Source organism: Odocoileus virginianus, chromosome 29 (genome assembly GCF_023699985.2).
Source record: "Odocoileus virginianus isolate 20LAN1187 ecotype Illinois chromosome 29, Ovbor_1.2, whole genome shotgun sequence".
Taxonomy (NCBI): domain Eukaryota; kingdom Metazoa; phylum Chordata; class Mammalia; order Artiodactyla; family Cervidae; genus Odocoileus; species Odocoileus virginianus.
The window spans coordinates 16,763,369-16,790,110 of NC_069702.1; the positions used below are offsets into that span (position 1 = coordinate 16,763,369).

The 26,742-nt window shown below is 37.4% G+C and overlaps 1 protein-coding gene across 7 annotated transcripts in view; it reads left to right on the plus strand.

The window, feature by feature from the left end:
• Window positions 1–26,742, plus strand: part of WDFY3 (WD repeat and FYVE domain containing 3) — a 278,454-nt gene that overhangs the window by 57,333 nt on the left and 194,379 nt on the right. Inside the window, exon 3 of one of the 7 annotated variants that reach the window (XM_070458192.1) lies at window positions 2,751–2,851. The exons of the other annotated variants lie outside the window; for them this stretch is intronic. The gene's annotated coding sequence lies outside the window, so the exon portion shown is untranslated. The remainder of the gene's footprint in view (window positions 1–2,750; window positions 2,852–26,742) is intronic. 7 annotated transcript variants of the gene reach the window in all.

The window sequence follows — 26,742 nt, forward strand, 5'->3', positions numbered from 1 at the left end:
CTGTTTGATAACATTTTAATTTTTCTAATTATCACACAGTAAAATATATCTTTATTTGGTATATAGTTCTGTGAACTTTGATAGATAACACAGATTAGGATAACCTCTACCACTGTATAGACATAGAACACTTTTATCACCCTTAAAACTTCCTTATTCTGCTTATACATGTTCTCTCCAACTCTAGCGCCTGGCAAATGCTAATGTCTTCATCAATAAAGTTTTCTCTTTTTAAAAGTATCCCATAAATAGAATCCTGCAGTATGTGACCTTTTGAGACTTTTCTTTCATTCAGTAGAATGCCTTTGAGAATCATTCAAGTTATTGTGTGTATCAAGGGTTTATTCACTTTTACTGTTGAGTTACATGTGTGTGCCACAATTTATATATCCATTAACTTGTGGAAGGACATTTGGGGTGTTTCCATTTTTTTCTGGCCATAACAAATAGAGTTTCTGTAAACTTTTGTGTATGGACTTCCCCAGTAGCTAAGTGGTAAAGAACTCATCTGTCAATGCAGGAGACGCAGGTTTGATCCCCTGGAGAAGGGAATGGCAACCCACTTCAGTATTCTTTCCTGGGAAAGCCCATGGACACAGGAGCCTGGTGGGCTATAGCCCATGGGGTTGCAAAAAAGTCTGACACCACTTAGTGACTAAAGAACAACAGCAAACTTCTGTGAATAGCTTTTGTGTCATCGTAAGTTATTTCTCAAGTACACAAGTTGGCTAAAATTTTTCTGTAAAGGACTAGACAGGCTATATTTTAGGCCATATGATCTCTGCTGTGACTGCTCTGCTCTTGTAGGATGAAAATAGCCATATACAATACAAAAATTTTTGAATGGATGTGTCTGTGTTCCAATAAGACTTTATTTACAAAACCGGAATGGCCCATGGCCATACTTTTCCAACCCCTGTTGAGTGGCAAATGTCTAACAGCTGGATTACCAGGTACATGATAAGTATACTTAACTTGATAAGAAACTGCCAGCTTATTGATTTTTCAAATATTTAGTTTAATAATATTTGAATTATGGAATTTTAATGTACTCAGACTTTAGTGTTCACACACTAGACCTACACAATTTATGGTAAGACAGGCTTTGGTCTTGTCTTACACTGAGGATGTATTTTGCCTCCTACTTTTATTCATATTCATGTGAGGTTTTTACATGGATGAGTCTTGTCTTCCTACATAAAGTACAACCTGAATTTCAGTAATTTTTATTTGACTTATGGAAGAGATGATGAGATATTGCAAGCAGATTGTTTCTCTCAGGGATGTATTAAGAACAGAGAATCATAGTGAGAGCTGCTAGATTTTTTAATCAATCAAACAGTTGATTTTGTTTTTTCCTAAAAATTGAGTGTGACTGCATAGACAGCTATCACACCATGACATCCAGTCTCTTTATATGTGTTTGTTCATTTTTTCATTATTAAATCCAGACTGTTTATCCACAATGGAAGCTCATCTGGGAGATCATTGTCTTCATTTTGTGTAAGCTCCAGATGACAAATTAGGTATTAAATCTTAGGTTTATGCTCATGTCCCTGGAGTTCTAAGGGACAGCATTCTCTAGTTGCTATTGGAAAGCTGTTGTTTCTGTTTGTTTTGTCTGTGGGATGCAGAATTAGCTTTTTGCTAGTAGTATTTTGTTGTGATTCCCATGGCCACAGAGCAGGAGTGTGAGGTTCAAAGGAAGGCAAAGAATCTTGGATATGTCAGTAACTAATGAAACTGGAGATGGTGAATAAAACAAAGGAGGTATATCTTTCTGGTTATGGTTTGCAATTAATTATGCTCTTCTGAAAAAGCGGTGAAGCCCTGGGACAACATCAAAGAGGTAGAAGAACAGTTTGTATTGATCGTTGTCCTACTTGTCTTGATGAGATGGTTGGAATACTATATCCGTGAGTGGGAAGTGCTACTGTTTATGTATGCTTTATTATAAAGCATGGCTAGTGACTGCCATATTGGACATCACAGGCTTAATTTCTTCCATGTTCGCTAGATTAGAATCCCTATAAAAGAGGTGTTGAATATGCAACTTCTTGGTAGTCTAATATTCTCCCTTCGCTTCTGACTTTTTGCAGTCAAGCAGTAGTCACTCTTTCTGGCTCTTTGGTTATTAAATTTTAATACAAGTCTGATTGTCTCTAAGTATGTAACTTCTTTTTAAGCCAAGGAGAGTTAAAAGCGTTTCCACCATTTGATCCCGTTTTCTTCCATAGTTCAGCTGTCCAGAGCAGGGTTGTCCTGTGCTGTTAGGCTTGTCCTGGGAATGTAAGATGAAACTCCACCGAGTGCTGCCCCGTGAGATTTCCTGTCACTTTGTCCTGTATTAGCAACACCTGATGGTTTACAGCCGCCTCTGCCCTAGAGTTTTAAAAGTGCATTTCCCAGACCTGAACATTATTTACTAACAAGATTAAAAGGTTAAGAGTGCCTTCTGTAAAATCTGACCTTCTGTTTCTATGGCAGTGGTTTTCGACCCTGGGTGCATGTTAGAATCAACTGGAGAACCTGTGAAAGCAGTACCTGGGCTCCAGCCCTGAAGATTTCAATTCAAATGGGTGGGTCCTGGGCATCAGAAACCTTTTTCAAGGCCCCTAGTTAACCCCTGTGTCCAACCAGGGTTGAAAATCCCTCATGTGTAAGAAAATTAGTGGACCTGGGCTAGCCATGTCGAGTAAAATATTCTGAATTAAGAGGCTAATTCATAATCTTCTCCACCCTCTTTCCAGTTGGAGCCCAGATTTCAAGTCTTGAGTAAAAATACCATCAGGGGAATGGGCCCTATTGTGTTCACACATTCAGAACCTGTTGTTCAAGGAATCCCCTAAAGGTCAGTGTATGGGAAAAGAAATTAGTGGGGTTTTATTTTTAATCTTTACTACCATTGAGTTTATTGGTAAATTAAGATTGCAAATTACTTGTGAGTAGAAATACCATTTTAAATTGACTAGATTTTAAGTGCTACCATTATAAATTGATTAATATCATGTTTAAGAAGTACATATGTATCTTATTTATTTTTAATAGGCTATTAAAGGAGCATACATATTACACACTTATCTTTGTGCTTATGCACATATAACATAGCTTTGCAAAAATATTCAAGAAATTAAGCACAATGATTGATTCTGGGAAAGCCAACTGAGGCCCAGTGGCAGGATATTTGTTATTTTTACTGTGTCTTCTTCTTGGCATTATTTATTTTAACCCTAGACATACATTAAATTTCACAAAATCTTTTCCAGTAGATAAAAATGCTTTTTTAAAAAGCTTATAGATTTTTCTATTTGGAAAATTAAAAAATAACATCACAGTCATTTAACTTGAAGATTTCTGCGTATTATCTGGCACATTACCTCTTGTTTTAGATGTGTCATTTAAGTATATGTCTGCTCTTTCCTCTGAGACCACCTCCTGGGTTTCTGTTTTGCTCTACATTTTCTCATGGCTCTTTCATGTGCTGTATATAAAAGAATGCGCCCTACCTAGATGATGACACTACCATTCTTCCAGTACTTCAGGCTGGAAATCTTAATTCTTCTTTGTCTGTTTCGTTTGATCCTGAGATACATCTCATTCCCAGATTGTTAACCCTGCACTGCTGACATTTCCCATCCAGTCGCCCGTCACTCCCACTAACACTGCTTTTATCACTGAGGGATCATGAAAGTAGCCATTGCACCCTTTACACTATGCTTAGAAGCGTTTTCTCAACACACATTACTCTCTTGCTTAATGGGCATTTTTGGTTAACCCAGACTGAATGGCCTTTATGATCTGCCCTTGTCTACCTATTCTACACAAACCTCATCTCCAGCTTTTCCCCGTGCTCCAGCTCTGCTGCCCTACTGGAAGGAGACAGCAGCATGTCTGGGCCCTCTCTTGAGTCTGCATATGGCCAAAAATAAGGGGGGGCCTATTTGTCAGCCGAATGAACTCCTATTCAGGTTCCAAGATTAAGTTCAAATGTCATCTTCTCTATTGATTGTTAAATGTTCCTTTGTGTTCTCATAGCATCTTGTTTGTTTATTGTGTATTATGGTAGCTCTCACATTCCTCTGTAATATCTTTTAGCTTAACTATGAACCCTTAGAAGGTGATCTGTTTAACTCTATGTTACTAACACTTAACAGAGTTGCTGGATGTGTTAGAAGAAGTGTTAGAAATGAATAAGGAAATGAAAGTTAACACATACAAAATTTCATACTATTTATAATCACTAACTCACTAATCAATGTTTTTAATAACTTATTAGTAAACAATATTTTACATTTAGGTAAACTTCAACTTTACATTGAAGACAAGAGTTATTTACTAAGCTGAATAACTGAGCTTGAGGAGGATGTTTGCCTTTAAAAGAGCCTACATTTTTAAAGTACTTAGATGATTCGAAAGAGTACTTTTTATGCAGATAGATTTATACTAAGTACAAGGTATTTTGACAGTTAATTATTTAAATCAGAAACCAAGTCAGCCTTTATTAACATAGCCAGAGCTTATGTGCTTGAAAGTAATAATGTTATATTTACATAACATTTATTCTGTTTCAATGTTTACTTACTTTCACTGCATATTCATTTGGATATTGGTACCCATTGGTTGGCCTTTTGTCATTTCTTAACTTGAATATAAGTATCATAGTAGAAAATCACTGGTTGAAAATAGTATGAAAATCAATGTCATATTCCTTATAGATACTTTAATATATATTAAAATTGATTCTGTGCTAATTTTTTTAAACAAGAATTACCAGTTTTTATAGATCTACTCTTAATGCATGTCTAAATTTATCTACAGTAGATAAAGGATTTCCACATAAAGATAATTGAGTAAAAGCATTTGTATTCTCTTCTTCCTAATGCTAGCTAAAAGGATGAAGACTAGGGAAGAATTCTTGTAACTTGAGTGAAGTGAGGAGAAAACTAAGCCTCAGACTGCAGGAAGAGCTGTAACTTTTAGAACAAATGGAGAAGTGTGCAGACATCTCAAACAGAGCTCTCCCAAAGTAGGTGGCAAAGAGGTCTCAGCGTGGCAGGCCAGGTGAGGCTGCAGGACAAGACACAGATGCACTTTTTATGCAAACAGGAGTAGGAAAACCTAGGCTAGTGGAGGAGATAGTGTCCAGAGCTGTCGCCTTGGTATCAGTGAATTCAGAGCAGCCAGAGAAGTAAACACTGAATCACAGTGCAGACAATCAACAGCTTAACACTCCCTCCCTCCTCACCCACTTTAACCTTGCTGGCTTCATTACGATTCTCCAACCATGCTAAGCACGTTCTTCCCTCCAGCCTTTGATTTTGCTTGTCCCTCAGCCTGGAAAATTCTGCCCCTAGAAATTCTTACGGATTACTCCCTCATTCATTCACGTTTCTATTCTGCTGTGAACTCAGAAAGGCATTTTGAGTTGACTGTGAATACTCAAGCAAGCAACCTCAGAGCATTTTATTTTCAAAGCTTGCCGCTTTTTTCCTTGCAGCCATCACCACCAGACTTGTGTACTGATTTATTTAGTTTTTCTTTCCTTCACGTGAATCTGAGCTCCCAGAGGACACATACTTATCACAATGCCTGTATTCCACCTCTCTATTCCAAACACCTAGGAACACTGCCAGGCACGTAATTGTTGCTAAATAGATGAGCACATAGTTCTTCCCGTGTGCAGTAGCATGTACCCCGTACAAACTGGCAAATCCCATGTGGAGAGGCTTAAAGGACATCATCAGCCATTAGCAATAATTGCTCTTTATTTTGATCCTGATTCTTATAAAATAATTGTAAAAATAATGAAGTTTATAAAGTCATTGAACATTTGAACACTGGATACTTGATACTAAAGAATGTATAGTAGTACTGTGAATTAGTCAGGATTTAGTTGCAGAGAACAGAATTCATTCTAGCCAGTTTAAGCAGGAACAAACTTATTAAGTGTGTATGTATGTGCTTAGTCGTGTCCAAACTCATTGTGACCCCATGGACTGTATGTAACCCACCAGGTTCCTCAGTTTATGGAGAGATAGAAAGGACTGAAGAAACAGACTTTAAGCTCACAGTTGACCTTTTACAAACATCTCCCGTGCAATATCATGGAGCTGGACAATCAAGGGAGCTGCTAGTTTCTCTGTGGATCAGGATGTGATTTTAAGGGTTAATAAACTGTGGCCAACAGGCAAAATCTGGCTTCAAGAGTTTATGTATGTCCTTTCAGTTAAGAAGAGTTTTTGAAGTTTTTAAATGGTTGAACAAATCAAAAGAAGAATAATAGGTTTTAAAAAAATTATTACTGAGGTATAATTGATGTCCAGCACTTTATAATTTAAGGTGTACTGCATAATGATTCAGTGTTTGTATATATTGCAAAACCATCATTACAATAAGTCTATTTAACATCCATCACCACACACTTATATTTTTGTTCTTATGATGGTAACTTGAAAGATTTACTTTCTTAACGACTTTCAAATATGTAATACAGTCTTATTAACTACAGTTGCCATGCTGGTCCTTATATCCTCATGACTTAACTCATGTTATAGCTGGGAGTTTGTACATTTTGACTCCCCTCACCAATGTGCCCATTCCCTACCCCTCACCTCTAGCGACCAACACTCTGTTTTCTGTACCTAGGAGCGTGATTTTTTTCCTTTTTTTTAGATTCCATTTATAAATGAGATCATATGGCACTTATCTTTCTCTGTCTGACTTATTTCATTTAGCAGATGCCCGTAAAGCCCACCCATGAAGCCGCAAATGGCAAATTTCCTTGTTTTTATGGATGAGTAATATTCCATTGAGTTCTTGTACACATTTTCTCCATTCATTCGTCAGTGGACACTGGTTGTTTCCATATCTTGGTTGTATATAATGCCGAGGTGAACGTGGGGGGTGTTATGTCTTTAGTTAGTGTTTCATTCGTGTTTAATCTTCTTCAGATAAATACCCAGAAGTAGAGTTGCTAGATCATATGATAGCTCTATTTTTAATTGTTTGAGGAACCTCCATCCTGTTTCCTTACTGGCTACACCATCTTACATTCTGACCAGCAGTACACAAGATTGGAATAGTGTTTTGAGTCACCTGAAAATTTTACGAAATTTCAGTATCCATACATAAACTTATTAGGACGCAGACATACTTTTTTAATTTACCTGTTGTCTATGGTTGCATTCACACTACACTGGCAACAGAAACCACTTGGCAAAATATTTATTATCCAGCCCTTAAGGAAAAAGTTTGCCAAACTCTGCTCTAGAATACACACAGTATTATGGGCAGCCAGATGTATGTGTTGCACCCTGCCTCCCAGCAACCAGAAGGTAATTACTGAATCTTGAAATCTCTGTAGCTTCAAAATGTGAATGTCAGCAAGAGTGTGGTTTCTGCTTCACTTCTGCCTTTCAGAATCTTGGACTAGTAGATTTGATTGGCTGAACCTACGTTGCAGCAAGAACCTATTTGCAAAGGATTTTGTGGAAACCCTGCTCTTCGCTTCCCAGCCCCTGTAATTAAACATTCTGCCTAATTCAGTTCTCAGTGCCTTTATAGAAGTTACAACCATCTTGCTTCAGTAAAAGCAGACTAATAGATTTTTAGTCCATGTGTGTGTGTGTGAGTTACTCAGTCATCTTCAAAACTTTGCAATCCCATTGACTGTAGCCTGCCAGGCTCCTCTGTCCATGAAAGTCTCCAGGCAAAAATACTGGAGTGCATTGGCACTTCCTTCTCCAGGGTATCTTCCCGACCCAGAGATTGAACCCAGGTCTCCTGCATTGCAGGCAGATGCTTTACCATCTGAGCTACTAGGGAAACTTTTAGTCTATTAGTCTTTTTTCTTTTTTGGCATTATATTGATTCATACTTAATGCAGGTCTGTGATGTTCAACACTGTATCATTTATTATTTTCTTAGACAAAAAGACTGTAGAATTTTTAGTATTGATACATTTATATTTTGTGAGGAACATATATATAAGCTTCAAGCAAAATATTCATATCAGAATAAAAATTTACTCTTAGCTACCTCACAAGGAATAGATTTTGCCTTCAAAATAGCAGAGTAGCTAAATCAGGCAAATCAGATAAGGATTCAGGGAGACATTTCCTGTGAGACTGTTTTGGTGAAAGAATATTTTTAATTTAGATCCTTAGTCATGATACTGTAACTCTTTGAGGTTAGGTCTAAATACTTTCAGGGGTAGGCTTTGGGAAAAAATAAATAAATAGAAGCAGTAAGTCATAGTTTAAAAAGAAAAAGAGATATAATAAAGTAAATAAAAGTATAAACTCCTAAAGTGCTAGTGAGGCCTCAGCATGGTACTCTGCTGATAAATGTTTAGCAATTGTCTCTTCAAGAAAACACTCCATAGAGCCCCCATTTTTAGTGTTTGGTGATTTCTTTGGTAAAATGTTCTCGCCGTGACTGGTTTTAGGCTATTAAGATTTGACACTGACTGTCTACAATTTCTGAAAATTTGGCCGTCAAGCTTTCACGAGCTGGCATAAGCTGGATCCACCTAAGCTGAGCCTAAGAACAGGGTTAAGGAACAGAGGAGGCAGAAATAGTTGACATGAACATTTATAGTGAATATGCAGGGAAAGCATTCCACAACACTTAAATTTCTCCTCAAGTCAAAAGTCATCATCTTTTAAGGATAATATAACAGTACATTATTTTATTCATAGACTAGTAAGATGAATTGTTTCTGATGTTGGAGTAGATTTTTTCTGAGGTTATCATCTTATTTTTCTTTAATGGAAAGAATTGCTCAGAACATATTAAATTACATAATACATTATTGTATTTAATTGGCTAGCAATATATTTTTATTTGTAATTTACTTCAATGCATTTTTCCTGGAAGTTATTTCTTTACTATTTCTGAATATGATTCCATATTTCGCGTTCTGTGTTTGAGTGCCTGGTATGAGGACTGAGAAGGACTTGAACTAAAGAGAACAGGAAACTCAAATGAAAAATGTGATTAGGTATATGTAACGTTTCCCTGGTCTGTCAGATGTGAGATGCTGAGAACTCTCAGCCAAGATATTACTCATGAATCATATTTCTTGTTGCCAGTCTGGTTACACCCTTGGTGGGAGATACACAGAGTAAACATGGATTTTGTGTGTGTGTGTGTTTTTAACTTCTTGTGGACAAAAATACTTGCCTTAATTTTGTCCAAATGTTTTTAGCGAGAACAAATAGTACTATCATTGCTAGGAAGAGTTAGAAAATAAAATCACAGTTGCTTTCATGAATAAAATTTTTTCATCAAGATAAAGAGACAGCTTCCACTTAATAAGAGGAGCTCTTGTCTTCAATGTTTGTGTCTCGGATTCAAATTTCCCCTGATGCTTTAGTTGCTTTAACCTCTCTGGATGTCAGTTTCTTAACCTATAAATTAGGCATTGCACCACTTGTGGTAGGAAGTAAATGAATGCATTTCGGTGAGGATAACTAGCATCGTTCTTGGCTGTGGATCTTAGCCCTGTTTCCTAGACAGAAACTGACGCAGAGGCAGGAGACGGGAGTTCCTTAGGGGTTAACCCCAGCCCCAGTTGCTAATTGCCAAGGCTGTCCCTCTAGACTCTTAAAATGATTCAAGGGCACAGTGGCTGGTGTTTTCCACTTGGAAAAACTGATTATAAATCATGTGTGGAAAAGTTTGTATGTGAAGAATTAGCACGCAGAGAATGAAGCTGCAAAAGCCTGATTGGCTAAAGTAGCCTATTGATGAGCAGGGAAGTCTATTCATTAATTTTTTTCTGTTGTTGAAAATCTTTAAAAAAAAAAAATGTGCTTAGTCCTTCCGGATCCTCTCCTCCCTACAGCCCTGCCACTCTGCAGCTTGATTAGGGTTCCCTGCTGTACTTTCTTTCCCCTGCTGCTGCTGAGTCGCTTCAGTCGTGTCCAACTCTGTGCAACCCCGTAGACGGCAGCCCACCGGGCTCCGCCGTCCCAGGGATTCTCCAGGCAAGAACACTGGAGTGCGTTGCCATTTCCTTCTCCAGTGCGTGAAAGTGAAGTCGCTCAGTCATGTCCAACTCTTCACAACCCCATGGACTGCAGCCTAGTATCTTATAAATACTTCCCTAGTATCACATGCCACACCTGTATCACACCATGGACTCTAAGCTCCGTGAAATCAGATATCCTAAAAGAGCTGTCGTTTCACAACAGATTAAATGTTACATGTGCTAATTGTTGATATAAACTGCTATATATCAGGGATCCACCCAGAGCAACAGTAGCTGACATTTTACACTTTACTCTCGATTCAGAATATTATAGGGCAGAAAGCATCATCCTGAACCATAACTCAATAGAGATAAAGGCAGATTATGTCAAAGTTGTAATGACTGCAAGATACTAATTGAAAGTTGCCTTTTTTAAAAAAAAATTAAAGCCAAATCTAAGTTATCAAATACTATAGAACCACCTTGGTATTCCCAATGTGATTTTCTGTTGATGGAAACCGTGGGTAGGCTTCTCTGAGGACTGGAAGAAGCTCAGATTTATTTTGTTACTAAAAACTGCACAGTTGATTTTGACACAATAAATAAACCAGTTTTATCCCCCCCTACACCCCCCACCCCCCCACCCCCCCCCCCCCCCCCCCCCCGCTTTTTTCCAATAGTGGATCTGAGGGAAGTTGACTGGTTTGGCTTTTCCCTCTCTGAGTCAGGTGCTATTTCCTTATAGTTTATCATATAATATGTGGTAAGTTATCATCACTGGCCACCCTAGGGCCAGCCTCCTCCTCAATAGGATGGAGGACTCTATCCACGCTTTATTTTGTTTTGATCATTCAAACAGTCACAGAGGGTAAAACAAACAAAAAACCAGAAAACTTTCAGCCACATATTCCTCCAGATACCAGTTTTTGGGTTTTTTTTTCTTGTTGCTTGAGGAGCAGATGAAGTTTCCTTTAAGGAAATTTTTTAATGTCAGAGGAATAAAAAAATTATCTGATTTAAAAATGGTTTCGTTGAGAGTCATTCAAGATATGAAATAGTTGTTATTTAAGTAATTTGAGTTATAAACAGTTCTTATATAATAAACTGATTTTTGGGGGGCTTATTTTAAATTCAAAATTCTGCAAAGTAATTATTTCCTTTAAAGGGCTATATTTTTAGTGAGGGACAGACAAAACCCTGTTGAAACAATAGTCTTATCGTTCATTCATATGTATTCTTGTAAAATATTTGTCTTGTGTGTATTTCTAGTACTCAAGAACTGGTATGTTGTATATATATTATCCTGTCTCTTAGTTCCTTTCACTCATCATTATGTTTTTAAGATGCATTCATGTGACATATATACTTTTAACTGAATATGAATGATTCTACGTCTTCGTCAACTCTGTTCTTTTTTAAAAAATTTCTTCTAATGATGTCTTTCTTTGTTTCTGTTTTTTTTTGACCACACCATGCAGGATGTGAGGGCATGTGGGATCTTAGTTCCCCAACCAGGGATTCAGCCCAGGCCCTCTGCATTGGGAGCACAGAATCTTAACCACTGGACCACCAGGGAAATCCCCAACCCTGTCCTGCTTACTCAGTTTGTTAGTGATGGGCAGTGATTCGGACCTCCAGAGAGCCTCCAAGTCCCCAGTCATCATGAATACAGTTCAGTAAACATCCATTTACAAGTTCTCACCCTCAAGAATTTCTTTGGTGTGTGTGCTGAGCTACAGAATGCAATACTGAATAGCTCACACCCTTTAGGTCCTTCACCTCTCTTGTTTCCCCATCAGTCATATAAGTGGGTCCTGTCCACATCTCCAGGGACATAGGGCATTTTCCAGCTTTCTGCCTGTTGCTAATCTAATAGATATAAAGTGGCATTTCCTTATTTTAGTCTACATTTCTTTTACTGAGTAAATTAAAATATCTCTTGATATGTTTGGCCTTCTAGTATGCTTGCTCATATTTTTTTTTAATTTGGATAGCTATATTTTTCTTATTGATTTGGGAAGTCCTTGTAAATTCTAAACTTTAATCCTTTCAAACGTTTTAGACGTTTGAAATATCTTCTCCTGTTGTATTATCTATCTTTTGCTTGATTCACAGTGCTTTTTACTGAGCCAAATCATTTAATTTTTATGTAACCACATTCATTTTATTTTTGCTTATGGCATACATCTTTGAATTTATGCTTACCCACATTTTGTGTATGGCTATAGATATGAGTCTCGTTTATTTTATTCTGAGTTTGTCACTCTCCAAATACTATCTACTTAACAATCACACCCTTTCCTGTGACCTTTGTCATGTATTAGGTTCCCAATACATTTAAGGGTCTCTCTCTCTCATCTTTAACTTAGATTTTTTTGTTCCTAGGTCAGTAAGAACTAGTTTTATCCCCAAGGTTTGGTGAAGGACTGTCTCTGAAGGCCTCTCAGGTGGCTCAGTGGTAAAGAATCTACTAGTTCAGGAGCTGCAGGAGATGCAGGTTTGATCCCTGGGTTTGGAAGATCCACTGGAGAAGGATATGGCAGCGCATTCCAGTATACTTACCGGAATAATCCCAAGGACAGAGGAGCCTGGCAGGCTACAGTCCATGGAGTCACAAAGAGTTGAACACTGCTGAAGTGACTGAGTATACACACACACACACACACACACACACACACACACACACGTCTTTGAAATTTAAAATTATATGATTTAACTTTCAAGCTTCATGAAGTTTCAGCAAGTTTCATTGTTACCTCTTATCTTCCTTAAATATATTTATGTTATGTTTAACTAGTAGCCATTATGATCCTTGAAACAAATATGTAGGAAATTCTTGATCAATTTCTTTAAATATTATTGTATTCAAATTAAAAATCCATTTAAAAGTATCATTAAATTGTTTCATGGTCTCTTCTTCCTTCATTTTGTTTAAAGTGTTAAACTTCCCTTTTTAGTAGCAATCTAGATATGAAATTAAATGAGTTGTTATCCTGTCTGAAGTTTGAGAGTATATTAAATAGTTTAAAAAATTAATCATTCAAAAATTAAAGATAAGTGATGTTTTAAAAGACCTGGATAAATAATAGCAAGTTTCATTGTACGGATGGTTACTTTGAAGAACCAGTCCAAATATTTCAAGTACTCAAACCTGGTGTAGCTCTCAGTATTTTTGAATGAATTAATATATATTCTACTAGAAGAATAGATTATACATAAATGAAAATTAATTAAAATGTCTTGGAATGACTCAGTTTTGACCATAGGATAACTTTCCTGGTGTAATTTCAGAAAGAAAAGTAAATCTGAAAAGTAATCTATATTTTCTTGAATCTCAAGTCTTTGCCTGCTGCTATTCCCTACCTAGTATATTTTGCTTAGTACAAATTGTAATTTTTAGAATGTTATATGTACTTTTCTTCCCCAGTGGCTCAAGCAGTGAGGCATCTGCCTGTAATATAGGAGATGCAGGCGACTCAGTTAGATCCTTAGGTTGGGAAGATCCCCTGGAGGAGGAAGTGGCAACCCAGTGCAGTATTCTTGCCTGGGATCCCATGGACAGAAGAGCCTGACGGACTGCAGCCCATGGGGTCACAGCAGTCAGACACAACTGAGCAATTAAAAGCACACATGCACGTATACTTTGTAGGGGGAAGGTGGTTAGCAAAATGAAACTTTATACCCTTCATTTATAGGAAGTTTTATTTCTTATAGCTGATATTTTCTGTTTTAGCAATTGGATTCAAAAGCCTAGACATTTGAGATAAGGTAGCTAGTATTTATGTATTTAATTTTAACCTCCAGTGCTAACTCTTTTAGTAGGTATCTGAACTAGGAGATTTTAGTTGTATGCTTTTTACCCCTGTCCCCCATCTCTAGTTGAGATGTTAATTGTGAAATATAAAAGGAGCAGAATGAGAATAGCCAGGTGTGTTTGATCCTCCAGTCTGGAAAGAAACATCAGTGCTTTTTTTTTTTTAAAGATTGTTCCCCCAAGATATTGAGAGCTAGACTTTGTTATAGAGTGTTTAAAATAAATATAAACCTAAGAAATAACTCTCCCTAGCATCAGGGAGTCCGTTTTTTGTATTTTATTACATGGCATTCCTTCTAAGAGGAGGATAAGACTGTAAGAAAAATGTGGTAAACTGGGTTGCACTATGCAATTATTCACTTTAGTAAGTTACTTCCCAAAAATAACAGTATATTTTATATATGATTGTTAACATTTCAGATGGATTTATAAATACTATTAAATAGAAAACTGATAAGAATAGCATTTCTCCTCTCATTCTTCCCCAAAGGCATTTTTAAAAATAGGCTACATGTGATCAACAGTGAAATGATGTAATTAGGACATGACTACTTGTGGTAATCATTCTTAGGTTTTACTCTGGTGGAAGAATAGAGAAATGTAGCTTTCTTATTCTTTTCTTCCTTACTTTCTTTTCAGTTTCTTAAATCTTCAACCCTCGTCCCTAAACTCTGTAGTGAGAATGCACATGTACCCCTTAACCATGGGACATTTTTGTATTTCACTTGGAGAAGAATTCATGCCAAAATTATAAGGAAACAATAATACTCTGATGAGCAAAGGGTTGTATCTGGTAACAAGTAATATTTTTAGTCCTTAAGATTTTTATCATCTAAGATTTATTTGATGTTTTGATGTATGTTTCTTTAAAAATTTCATAGGTTTCCTAGTTGTCATTCATATACCTCCATTAAGTGAATAAAGAGTATTTAAAATAATGATGATAGCAGAGTTTCTGGAAAAGTTAACAAATAAGGTGTCAGCAAGATTTCCTGCTTTGCTTCATCAATCCAGCTATTCTCCAACTAGTCATAACACATTTATTATGTTTCAGGTACCACAGCAAATACTAGAAAGTTGAATATAAATAACATAGGTCACTGACCTTACACTAGGTTGATTCATTTTCAAGGAATGGTGGAGGAGCTTCCTGTTCACTGGAAATACCCACCATAAATCCTAAGATGTTTTTACTATATGGACTAGTTTGAAAAGTAGCCTTAGATGGGCTCAGACTAGGTTATTGGCTGTCGATTGTTAGCATAACCCTTATGGAACGTCTCCATGATAGATATTGCGTGCTCAGTCAGTCACGTCTGACTCTTTGTGACCCCACGGACTGTAGCCCACTAGGCTCCTCTGTCCATGGAATTTTCCAGGCAAGAACACTGGAGTGAGTTTCCATTTCCTACTTCAGTGGATCTTCCCCACCCAGAGATCTAACCCGCATCTCCTGCATTGGCAGGCCGATTCTTTACTGCTGCGCCACATGGGAAGCCCTTTGTGGATATTGAGTGCATGTTTTTCTAGGGGACAAGGATGAGTATTTGTGGAATTGGGTTGGAATAGGACAGAAATATACACAGGTAAATGAGCAGACATTCTTAAAAGGAGCAAAGAGCAGACAGAAAATTATAATTTCCATTTCCTTCATTTACTGATGAGATTACACGATCTTTAACATGTTTGTGGTCATTCATTTTCCTTTTGTGTGAAATACCAGTTTGTCTTTTGTCCATTTTTCTTTTGGATGATCTGCCTTTTCCTCATTGATTTGTAGCCCTTCTTTACATATTTTGGATCAAGACATTCTTCCTTACCCTGAAACCATAAAGATATTTTCCAACATTTCTTCAGATTAATGTTTTTAATTGTGTTGGTGGCAAGGACATGGTGAACATAAATTACTGAAAGCAGAGCTAGATGGCTGGAGCAGAGAAAGATTGAGGTGGGGTGTGGAGTGCCTTGAAAAATATTTCTTTGAATCAATGATCAAGTTGCTTATGTAGAGTTAGGTTTAGATTGTTTTGGAATTAAACACAGTCCTGAACTATTCATGATAGATTGCTGGGCAGTAAAAAGCATCTGAGTAGGCCATTTCAGGAGGAGCAAAGACCAGGTGGGGAAACCGTCAAGGGTTTGAAACTGCATGGCCTATTCAGTTAGTAGCAGTTAGGTGATGTGGTGTGAGCCAAGGCTGAGAGGAGGCATACTGCAGAAGGCTGAGCTTTGGAATTGGGTGGATAACAGACTCTGAGGAGCCTTTGATACCTTGCAGAGGGTTTTTACTCTGTCTCCTTGTAGGCAATTGTGTTACTTTTGTGGAAGGTTGTATACTGATCTGTTTGGAATTTTAGAAAAAATATAGCCACACCATGAAGGGGTTGAAAATTGGAATTGATACTCACATAGCAACTTGCACATAGTAGGCACATACTTAAAATAAATTTCAATAATAGCCTTGGTCTGAAAGTGTTCAGAATTTTTTCCCCCATAATCAGCTGCAGAGTCTTTGGTGCATTCTTTTGATTATTAGTGTTAAATTTTCAGTCTTTTTGAAGGGATCTGATATTTAGTAATCTACAGAAGTTATATGGAGGAAGTTTGGAAAATAAGGCAAATGAGCAAGCTGGGCAATGGGGTAATTCCATTTTTGGTAAAGTATGTATTTGATGACACTGAGTTTTAGATGTAGTTTATAAAACGCCTTGAAAGCAGTCTGTAAAGAGGAATTTTTTAAAGTATTTTGAACCATGTCAGCATAATTATGTGGACATAGCCTTATAAGATAATTGGTAGGGCAAAATTTATCCAAATGTATAAATGTTGTTTTCGTAAAAATGAAAGTATAAGAATTGGCAGTTTAAACCCTCATGACCATTATTATTTTTGTTGATATCTGCATTTTATTACTTATTAAAATTTGTGATGTCTTACTAACATAATCTATATAACCTTTTGCATTTTTCATTTTCCTTTCATTGCCTTTAGAACACAGCATGTCTTCCAGCTCATTCAGTGGTGATGTGCTGTCGGTATGGGGGAGCTGCTGCTGCTTTTGGATATTCCGCATCCTCAGCTTGTTGTTGATGCCCCAATTCCCTGTGGAGGATTCGCTTATTGCCTTTGGTTTTGTCATCCTCTGCTTACCAACCACACCTATTAGTAGTGAATTATTTTTTTCTTCTGTCTCTGCATTCACATTCGTAGTTCTTGCTTTCTAAATTTATAGCAGTTTCTTCTGAGTACTTAAAAAAAATGCTTACAACAAAAATGATCAGATGGTAATGGTTTATTGTTTTTTCTTTTCTTTTTTTTTTTGTTGGCCACACCTAGTGGCATGTTGGGTCTTACCAGGGATCTAACCCACACCCGCTGCAGTAGAAGCTCAGAATCTTAACCACTGGACTACCCAGGAAGTCCCCTTAAGTAATAAAATGGATTTTAAACAAACCATAAATAACAGAGTGGTCTTCTAAGCCTTCTTGTTTTAGAATAAATAGATAAGCAATTTAGAGAAAATTCTCCTTCTCTTTGACCTGTTTTAAATTATTTTGGTTATTATTATTTTTGGTTTGAGCTGCCTCTATTTCATTCCTCATCTAAACTTTATTCATCACTTTTTACTCATTTGTTAATCATGTACTGCTTGTTTTGCAGGCACTGTTAGACACTGAGGAAAGAAGTTGCATAGAGACATGATCTTTGCCTTCCATAACCTTATATTAGTTGTCTAGTGTTGGAAAAAGGCAAAATAATAGTTATATAGCAAGGTGAGATGTGCTATGATAAAGATATGCACAGTATTGTATGTGTCTCTCTTATTAAACTGAGAGATTAGGGAATGCTTTCTAGACGAGGAACAGTTGAACTGAGATTTAAAGGATGATTTAATGTAGAAGGACTCGAGGGGTTTCCCACCCCCATCCCCAGCCTAGGAGAAGGTGCAGGCTCTGTAGAGGCACAGTAGGGAGACCCGCAGGAGACAAAGTCTGGGTGGAATGAAGAGCAGGCTTGGGTCTAGGGGCCAGGTAATGAAGAGCCTGGAGAGCTGAACTTAAAGCTGTGGGAACTGCTGTTGCGCTCATTTGTTCATTTCTAGCTATTCTAAACCCTCCAGCGGTTGTTAAGGATTTGGAGAGCATAGCCTGCTTTTAGGAAGTTCGTAATTTAAATGAGATGGCTGGATGGCATCACCGACTTGATGGACATGGGTTTGGGTGGATTCTGGGAGTTGCTGATGGACAGGAAGGCCTGGCGTGCTGTGGTTCATGGGGTCTCAAAGAGTCGGACACGACTGAGTGACTGAACTGAACTGAATTTGTTGAGAGATACTGCTAGTTAAGCTGAAAGCAATGATCTTTATTTAAGCAACTTGTTCACTTTTCAATTAAGAGCAAAAGGTTGTCAGTGTAATTTTTTTCTGGAGATTTTAAAGAACATCAGAGTTTATGAACTATAAAGACTTTCTATTCAATGAGAACTCAGACACATAAATTGTAAAAATTTTTTTTTAATTTTCTGGGTACTATGTAATTTTTTGTGAGGGATAGTAAAGTTAGCATTTCTGGAATTCAGAATGTCTGCACATAAAATATAGTACTACCGTATACTCGGCATGTATTTGTATATGTCTTTTAACATTTGCTTACCTGTCACCTACTATGAACTGGGGATACAAAGTTAAATAAGATTTAGTTCCTACCATTGAAGACATTCTAAGTTAACGGGAGTAAACAGCCACTATTTGGCCTACACTTGTTACAGTAGAATACTGCGCTAGTGATAGCTGTTGCTTGCTGAATGCTTGCGCCAGACCTTACCCTAAAGTGTTTTCTGGGTAGTACCTTGTTTGGTGAATTACACTACAATACTGCTCTGGGGTGGGTTCTGTTAGTCACTCTCTTCTCACATGTGAGAAATCTGATGCACAAGGATGGTGAACGGCCTCCTGAAGTTAAACAACTAGTGAATGGTGCAACTAGGATTTGAATCTTGGACAACAAGGAGATCCAACCAGTTAATCCTAAAAGAAATCAACCCTGAATATTCATTAGAAGGACTAATGCTGAAGCTGAAGTTCTGATACTTTGGCCACCTGATGCAGAGAACTGGCTCATTAGAAAAGACCCTGATGCTGGGAAATACTGAAGGCAAAAGGAGAAGGGGATGGCAGAGGATGAGATGGTTAGATAGCATCACTGACTCAACGGACATGAATTTGAGCAAACTCCAAGAGATGGTGAAGGGTGGGGTGCCCGGTGTACTGTAGTCCATGGGGTCGCAAAGAATTGTACACGACTTGGTGACTGAACAACAAAAAGGATTTGAATCTAGATGATCAGTTGCAAAGTCTGTGTAACCAGTATGCTATACTGTTTTTCTTAATGATGAATATTTTATGCCAGACTGTAATAACTAAAGAACCATAGTAGGATAAAACAACAAATTCTGCTTGGAGGCTTGGGAAGGAAGGGAGGCTTCCCAGGTAGCTCAGTGGTTAAAAACATCTGCTTGCCAATACAAGAGACACAGGAGACAAGGAGACCCAGGTTCGATTCTGGGTCGGGAAGATCCCCTGGAGCAGGAAATGGCAACCCACTCCAGTATTCTTGCCTGGGAAATTCCATGAACAGAGGAGCCTGGCAGGCTACAGTCCATGGGGTGGCAGAGTCAGACATGACTGAGCACACACACGCTCCCACTGTCTGAGAAGGTGACCTTAAAGGTTATCTGCTAGGAAAAGTGGAAGAGGGGCCGTTCTTGGTCGAAGGAAGGTCACACACACATACACAGAGGGCTGAAGAAGCAGAATTTAGAGTGAAGCAGGTGGCTTAGTGAAAGAGGAGTCTGGAAATATAAATGGGGCCAGAGTGTTTAAGAATTTAGATATCAGATTAAGGTACTTTGGTTTATTTTTAGGCAATAGGGAATCAGCAGAGGTTGTAAATCAGAGAAGTGGTATGATACCTGCTTTGTTTTTCAGAGGAAAACTGAGAGCTGTAGGGAAAATACACTCTAGATAGGGATACCAGCTGTAGGGTAGATGGAGACTAATTCTATCCATCGTTTCGGAGAACCAGGCTTTGTTGTTTTTTATTTTCTTTGTTCTTATGTTTTCAGTTTCATTGATTTGTTGCTGAAATTTATTTCTTTCCTTTTGCTTCCTTTAAACTTAAATTGCTCTTATTTTTCTAGTTTCCTAAGGTAGAAGGTTAGGCTACTTTTACATCTTTATTCTCTTAAAATGGGCTTCCTACGTGCCACTAGTGGTAGAGAACCTGCCTGCTAAGGCAGGAGACACAGTTCAGTCCTTGGGTCAAGAAGATTCTTTGGAGTAGGAAATGGCAACTCACCCCAGTATTCTTGCCTGGAGAATCCCAAGGACAGAGGAGCCTGGATTCGTAAAAGAATTGGACACCACTCAGTAACCGAGCACATTCTCTTCTATGTTTTTAGTGCTTCAAATTTCCCTCCAAGAATGTCTTTCACTGCATTTTATGCATTTTGATAAGTTATATTTTCATTCATTTTAAAATGTTTTAAAATTTCTCCTCACACTGCCTTGAATCATGTTATTTAAATGCATGTTGTTTATTTTCTAGATATTTGGGGCTTTCCAGCTGTCTTTTGTTACTGATTTCTAGTTTAATTCCATTGTGGTCTGAGAGCATATTTTGCGTTATGTCTTTTCTTCTAATTTGCTAAGGTGCGTTTTCAGCCCAGTATGTGATCTGCCTTGGTGAATATTCCATGTGAGTTGGAGAAAAATGTGCATTCTGCTGGTGTTGGATGGAGTATTTTGAAAATATCAACTCTAGTTCTAGTCAATTGATAGTATTGTTCAGTAAACTATGTCTGGATTGATTTCCTGCACACTTGATCTGTCAGTTGTTGTATGAGGCCCGTTGAAGTCTCCAGCTCCAAAAGTGAATTTGTTTTTTTCTCCCTTCAGTTCTGTCCATGTTTGCCTCCTGTGGGATTTCCATGTTAGGCTTATACATGTTAAGGATTGTAAAGTCTTCTTAGAGAATTGACCCTTTTGTCAATATGTAACTATCCCTGAAATTTTTCTTGTAAAGACTGCATTGTCTAAAATTAATATAGTTAACCCAGCTTTCTTTTAGCTGAAGTAACATGGTGTACCTTCCTCCATCTCTTTAGTTTCAATTTATCTGGTTATTTGTTCAATATATTTGAAGCAGCTTTCTTGTGGACACTGTAAAGTTGAGATAAGTTTTTTAATTTGCCTAACCTTCTGTCTTTTAATTGGTGTGTTTAATCTAGTCACCTTTAGAGTGATTTTTGATATGGTAAGGTTAGTATCTGTCTTGTGTATAGCTTTCATATTTGTTGCATTTGTTATTTGGTTCCTTCTGTCTTCTCTGGTTTTAACTGAGTAATTTTTTAGTGGTTGCCCTAGAGTGTACATTTTTTACTAATATTCATCTGCCTTCAAACTCCTCTCATAGCTTAGTCAGTAAAGAATTCGCCTGCAGTGCAGGAGTCCTCCCGCAATGCAGGAGACACAGGTTTGATCCCTGGGTCGGGAAGATCCCTTGAGAAGGAGATGGCGACCCACTCCAGTGCTCTTGCCTGAGAAATTACATGGAGAGAGGAACCTGGCGGGCTACAGTCCATGGGGTTGCAAGAGTCAGACATGGCTTAGCAACTAAACCACTGTAGTATGGATATCTTAGTATGGATATCCCAATTCTTATGACATTGCTGTTATTCATCTTTCTGATTCATAAACTATAATCACCTCATGCATTATTCTATTATTACTTTTAAAACAATCCTTTAGATCAGTTAAAGATAGTAAAAAAATATTTTTTTACCATAATTTATTCCTTCTCTGATACCTTTCTCTTTATTATGTAAATAGAAACATACCCTGGAGATATTCCAGGCCACCTCAATGAAGCAAATATTGCAATAAAGTAAGTCACACCAATTTTTTGGTTCCCCAGTGCATATAATAGTTATATTTACATTATATTGTAGTCTATGAAGTGTGCAATAACATGCCAAAAAATGTACACACCTTAATTGAAAAATACTTTTTCCTGAAAGATGCTAACCATCATCTGACAACACAGGGTTGCCACAAACCTTCATTTTGCAAAAGGTAACTCAGTTTGTGAAGCGTAATAGAGCATAGTGTGCCTGTATAATTTTCCAATCCATATTAATTTTTTTCTCCCTGAACAACTTTTAATATTTCTGACATGGCATATCACGTCACAATACATATGACGTTTTTTTATTTTCTGAGAAATTTTTTTATTCTTCCTTTACTTTTGAGGGATAATTTCATTGGATATAGAGATCTGGACTGGTTGGTTTTTGTTCCAGCACATTACATATTTCCCTCCATTATCTTCTTGCTTGCACGTTTTGGATGAGAGGTCCACTGTAGTATTTGTCCTTGTTCCTTTAGGTAAGTTTTTCCTACGCCCCCTCACCCTGCTCCCTTTCAAGAGTGTCTCCTTGTCTTTGACCTTCTATGGTCTGAATTTAATCTGCCTAAATGTGGTATTTGAGGTATTTAATCTTCCTTGATATTCTCTGAGTGTTCCATATCTGTGGTTTGGTGTCTGTCATTAATTTTGTAAAATTCTTAGACGTTATTAGTTTGAATATGCATGCCTTTGTTCCCTTTCTCCTCCTAGAAGCTTTTCTCTTTCTTCTCCTTCTGGAATCTTCCAACTGATTTATATTCAGGCTTACTAATTCTTTTCTATGGTCTTATTTGGTGTACTGTTGAGCTCATCAAAGCCTTCTTCATAATTGTTATGGTGCTTTTGATTTGTTGCACTTCCCTTTGATTTTTTTTTTTAGAGCACAGTTGGTAGCTGTAAAGTGTGGAAGAGGGAACAGTTTTGTAACCTGATGATTAAATCTCAGTGGGCTTATAACTCTGGGCTGTGACCTTCACAGGTGTTTCTCCCAGGCTGTTTCTTCCTTTAACCCCCTTAGGTGAGACTGGAAGGCTAGGGGTGGTGGGACTGGGGGAGGAGGAGAGGGAGAGATGCCCTTTCCTCAAGTGAGACAAGGCTAAGATAAGATAGTCTGACCCTGGAAAGTAAGGCTTTCTTGTGAGTTGCTCTGGGAACATTTCAAAGTGGTTGCTCTTCCCCTCCCTCTGCCAGAGCCTGGAGGGCATCTTTCCCCGATCTTCTCTGTGAAGAGTCTGGAGGAGTCCTAGAATTGCAGCCCAGGAAAGTTGTGGGGAAGGCCTGAAGACTGTGGCCCTCTCATGATAGCCCACTGTTAACCCCTAGCAGTTCTTCACAGTTAAGGGTTCCAGGGATTTCTGTTCCAGGAAAGAATATTCCATCTGCGACTTTCCGGATTAACTTGTCTCCCGAGATTTCAGAGATGGTTTGCTCTGTAGCCTCAGTTCTCTGAGGGTCCCAGGGAAGAATCCTTGGTTTCCGGTTTGTTCAGCCGTTTCTTCTGTAAGTACAGGAGTAGTGACTTCTAAACCCCGTACATTTAGGTGTCGAAACCTTGATTTTTTCAAAATTCAAGTTCTTTTTTTCCTCCTAACTTTTGAGAGCTAAACTATTGCATAATATAGACGTACCAGAAGTTGCCTATTCATCTACTAAAGGACTAGGCTATTTCTGATTTTTCGTTATAAACAATTATAAAACATATAATGCAATAAATCAGCTTGTACTGTGAGTATTACTACAAGAGAGCTGTTGTTTACTCGTTTGCTCACCAGGCTCCTCTATCCATGGGATTTCCCAGGCAAGAATACTGGAGTGGCTTGCAGGGGCTGTTCCTGACTCAGGGTTTAACCTATGTCTCCTGCATTACAGACAGATTTTTTTTTTACCACTGAGCCACCAGGGAAGCTCATATTGGGTATTGGTCTTAAGGAATTGTATTTTGCCATATAAATGAGATGGCTGATCTTGTCATGCCTCATACTTGGGCCTAAACTCTGATATGACTGTTCTTGAAAGGCAAAAACAGTGTTTCAGTAGGTAGAATTTTACAATTCTAATTCAGGACGGTATTAATGGTTCTTTTTCAATGTATGGGTTTAGATTGCCAGGTTATGTATACAGTTTGTTGGGAGCCTGTCAGAATTTTGTCTTCTTTTTTCAGAAGTGTAGGAAGTTTTGCCTTCACAGTGCAAAAATAATATGATTTTTTTCCCCTAGAAAGTTTTAAGGAAAAAAACCTGTGGAATTATAATTCTTTAATGAAACTAAGATTTTCCCTAAGTCCTGTGAGCTATTTATTTCTTCTCTTGTGAAATTAAGGAGTTACTCAGAAAAAACTCTTTTCAGTTTTTAGCTGAGCTATTCAAAGGCCATTAGTAACTTGTCAAATATATTTTTGCAAGTTGAAGCTATTTACTTTTTCTACCCTTCCATAATTTAAAACTGACAAACTATTTAAAGGATTTAAACAGTTCTTCAAGCAATTCCAAAAGATTTTCAAGCATTAACACAAGAGATTAGAATAAAAAATACTGTCTGGGCTCATTGCAATAATTATCTCCTTGCTATTTAAATAACCCTCTAGTGGCAGCACACTTTTGTCTTTTGAAACAAAATAGAGTTTGCATTAGAAAACTAGTTCTTATGCACAATAATCTTTGTAAATATTTTGGAAATCCCTAATAACTAACCCTTAAATAATCATTTTATGATTTGTTCTCAATATTACTACATTTTGCCTCTCTCTTCTTTTATTGCTTTATGAACCTCTTTTTGAACATCGAAGAAATAAGTTTTTCCTTAATTTTTTATTTATAGTTTTGTGCATCTCTAATAAAACATAGTACTATTAAGGGCCTACATGTTTCCTCTCCTTTAGTGGTTTTGCTTAAATAACCAAAATGTAAATGAAAAGGAATTAAATGTTTCATGATCAAGCTAAAGGAAGAAATTTAAAAATTGTTGAACATAATTAATGTGCTTAACACTTCATAGAAATGATGCTATTTTCTGTATGCATTTCAGAAAGCCTGTGAGAAAAGATTTCACAGGTCAGAGAAACCCAAGATTCAAGAGAATTAAGAATCTCTCACCTGAAGTTGCCTATCTTACACGGAAGTGTGGGTATTGATTTGACCAAAAAGTACCCATTCTTATCTGCTCTTTCACTGCTGAAGAGTACTTTAAACAAGATAGTTCTGTGTCTGAATTATAGTTTAACTTACAAAACATTGAAGTGCAGACAGAGCTGTGAGTCAGCAATCTAATATGATAGGCTTGAATGTTTCTTGGTAAATTAGGAGAAAAGGAGGAATCTGATTTTTTTCCTCCATTACTGAGGTTATCTGAGTAATCCAGAAATACCATTAAATCCATTTAGCTGACTGAATCTGATGGAGATTAAATAACAGTGGTACAGTAGCTTTATTACATCTAGCTGGTTTCTGTCTTTGTGTGATTATGTGTGTGTGTTTACTGATGTTTGATAAATGTATCTTCAGAAAAATAAAAAAGATTTCTTTTGCATCCTAGTTGCCACTTGATACAAAATAAATATTCTAGAGTCAGAGTTGCCAAAATTCTGTAATCTAATATAGGCACATGAATACCAGTAAGCAGAAAGGGCTGGACCAGGAGGTCAGAGTCCTGGGTTCTCACTCAGTTTTTTTTTCACTGTGCATTTTGAGCAAGTTGTTCTTGTCTTGGGGGGCGGGTCTCACTTAAAAGCAGAATTAATCCCCTCCTTGGTTCACTTGCTTAAGTTGGAATAAGGACCAAAGGAAATGCTCAGAAAGTACTCTAATGGTCTATAAATAAGGGATGATGCTTGACTTTTTAATGACATAGATGCCTTTGAAAGCTGGAGATCTCTTAAAAATGTTTTTTGAAGCGTTAGAGATCATGAATCCCCTAAACTCTATCCACACACTTTAGATTATAAACTGCAGCTACAGGTTAAGAAAAAAGAACAGATCTATGCATAATCTGAAATGTTAGCTAACTTACATAAGTTTTATAATTCACTTCAAATTTTATTTTTGTTCTGGGGTTCTCCAGCACATACTGGGCTACTGGAATGTATTTGTTGAAATCCTTATAATTTACACTTGGAGAAATTACACATTTTTCCAAGACTGAAATATGTCAAGCAAGTTTGAACCAGCCTGACTTTCACTTGTCATTTTGTAGCTCAGAGGGCCTCGTCGGCCCTGTGCTAGTGGTCTGAGCACTTTTCCCACGACTGGACAGCATAGTGGTGTTGGGTGCTCCTTGCACAGAGGACCCTTGGCGCAGACCAGCCTTGAGTGGAGTGTCTTCCCGCTCCTCACCTGTGAGGAGTCCCAGGTGACCGCCTGCTGTAGTGCAGCCTTTGCCTGCAGCCACATGTGGGATCCACTCAAAAGTCTCAAGGACAAGCATGTTTAAGATACTAGTTTTTCTTATGGCTTTAAAAAAATCAACATGTTTGGTAAATAAAGCAGTGATCTCACCTTTCTTAAGAAATGCCGTACTGACTTATATGGCAAAATTACAAATTTTCAAGTTATTCCTGCTTTTCTACAAATTAAAAAGCGAATTGCTTTTTACCCAAGTTTGGTACACCCATAATGTCCTCCCAGCCCTCCTGGTTCCTTTGGGAAGATAATCCTGTTTTTTGTGTCTGAGGTTAGCTGATAGCTGGCACAGTTCATGGTATTTGAAAAGGGCTGATGTTGTTTTCTGAAAGCTTAGTGTTATTGATTCTGGTGTGTGTTCTCACCCAGTGGTTGGTTTATTTATTTCTTAAATGCAGCTCTAGCCAGGGATACATTTTATATTGTGATTCAATACACATGAATGCACCCTTACCTAAAATAAATTTTATGAAATAATGATTACTCTTTCTACATGTATTCCAGTATATTCTATTTCATTAAAAATATTTTTATTGAAGTACAATAGATTTGCAATATTGTATTCTATTTTTTTTAATTGATTGTCATAATCTATTA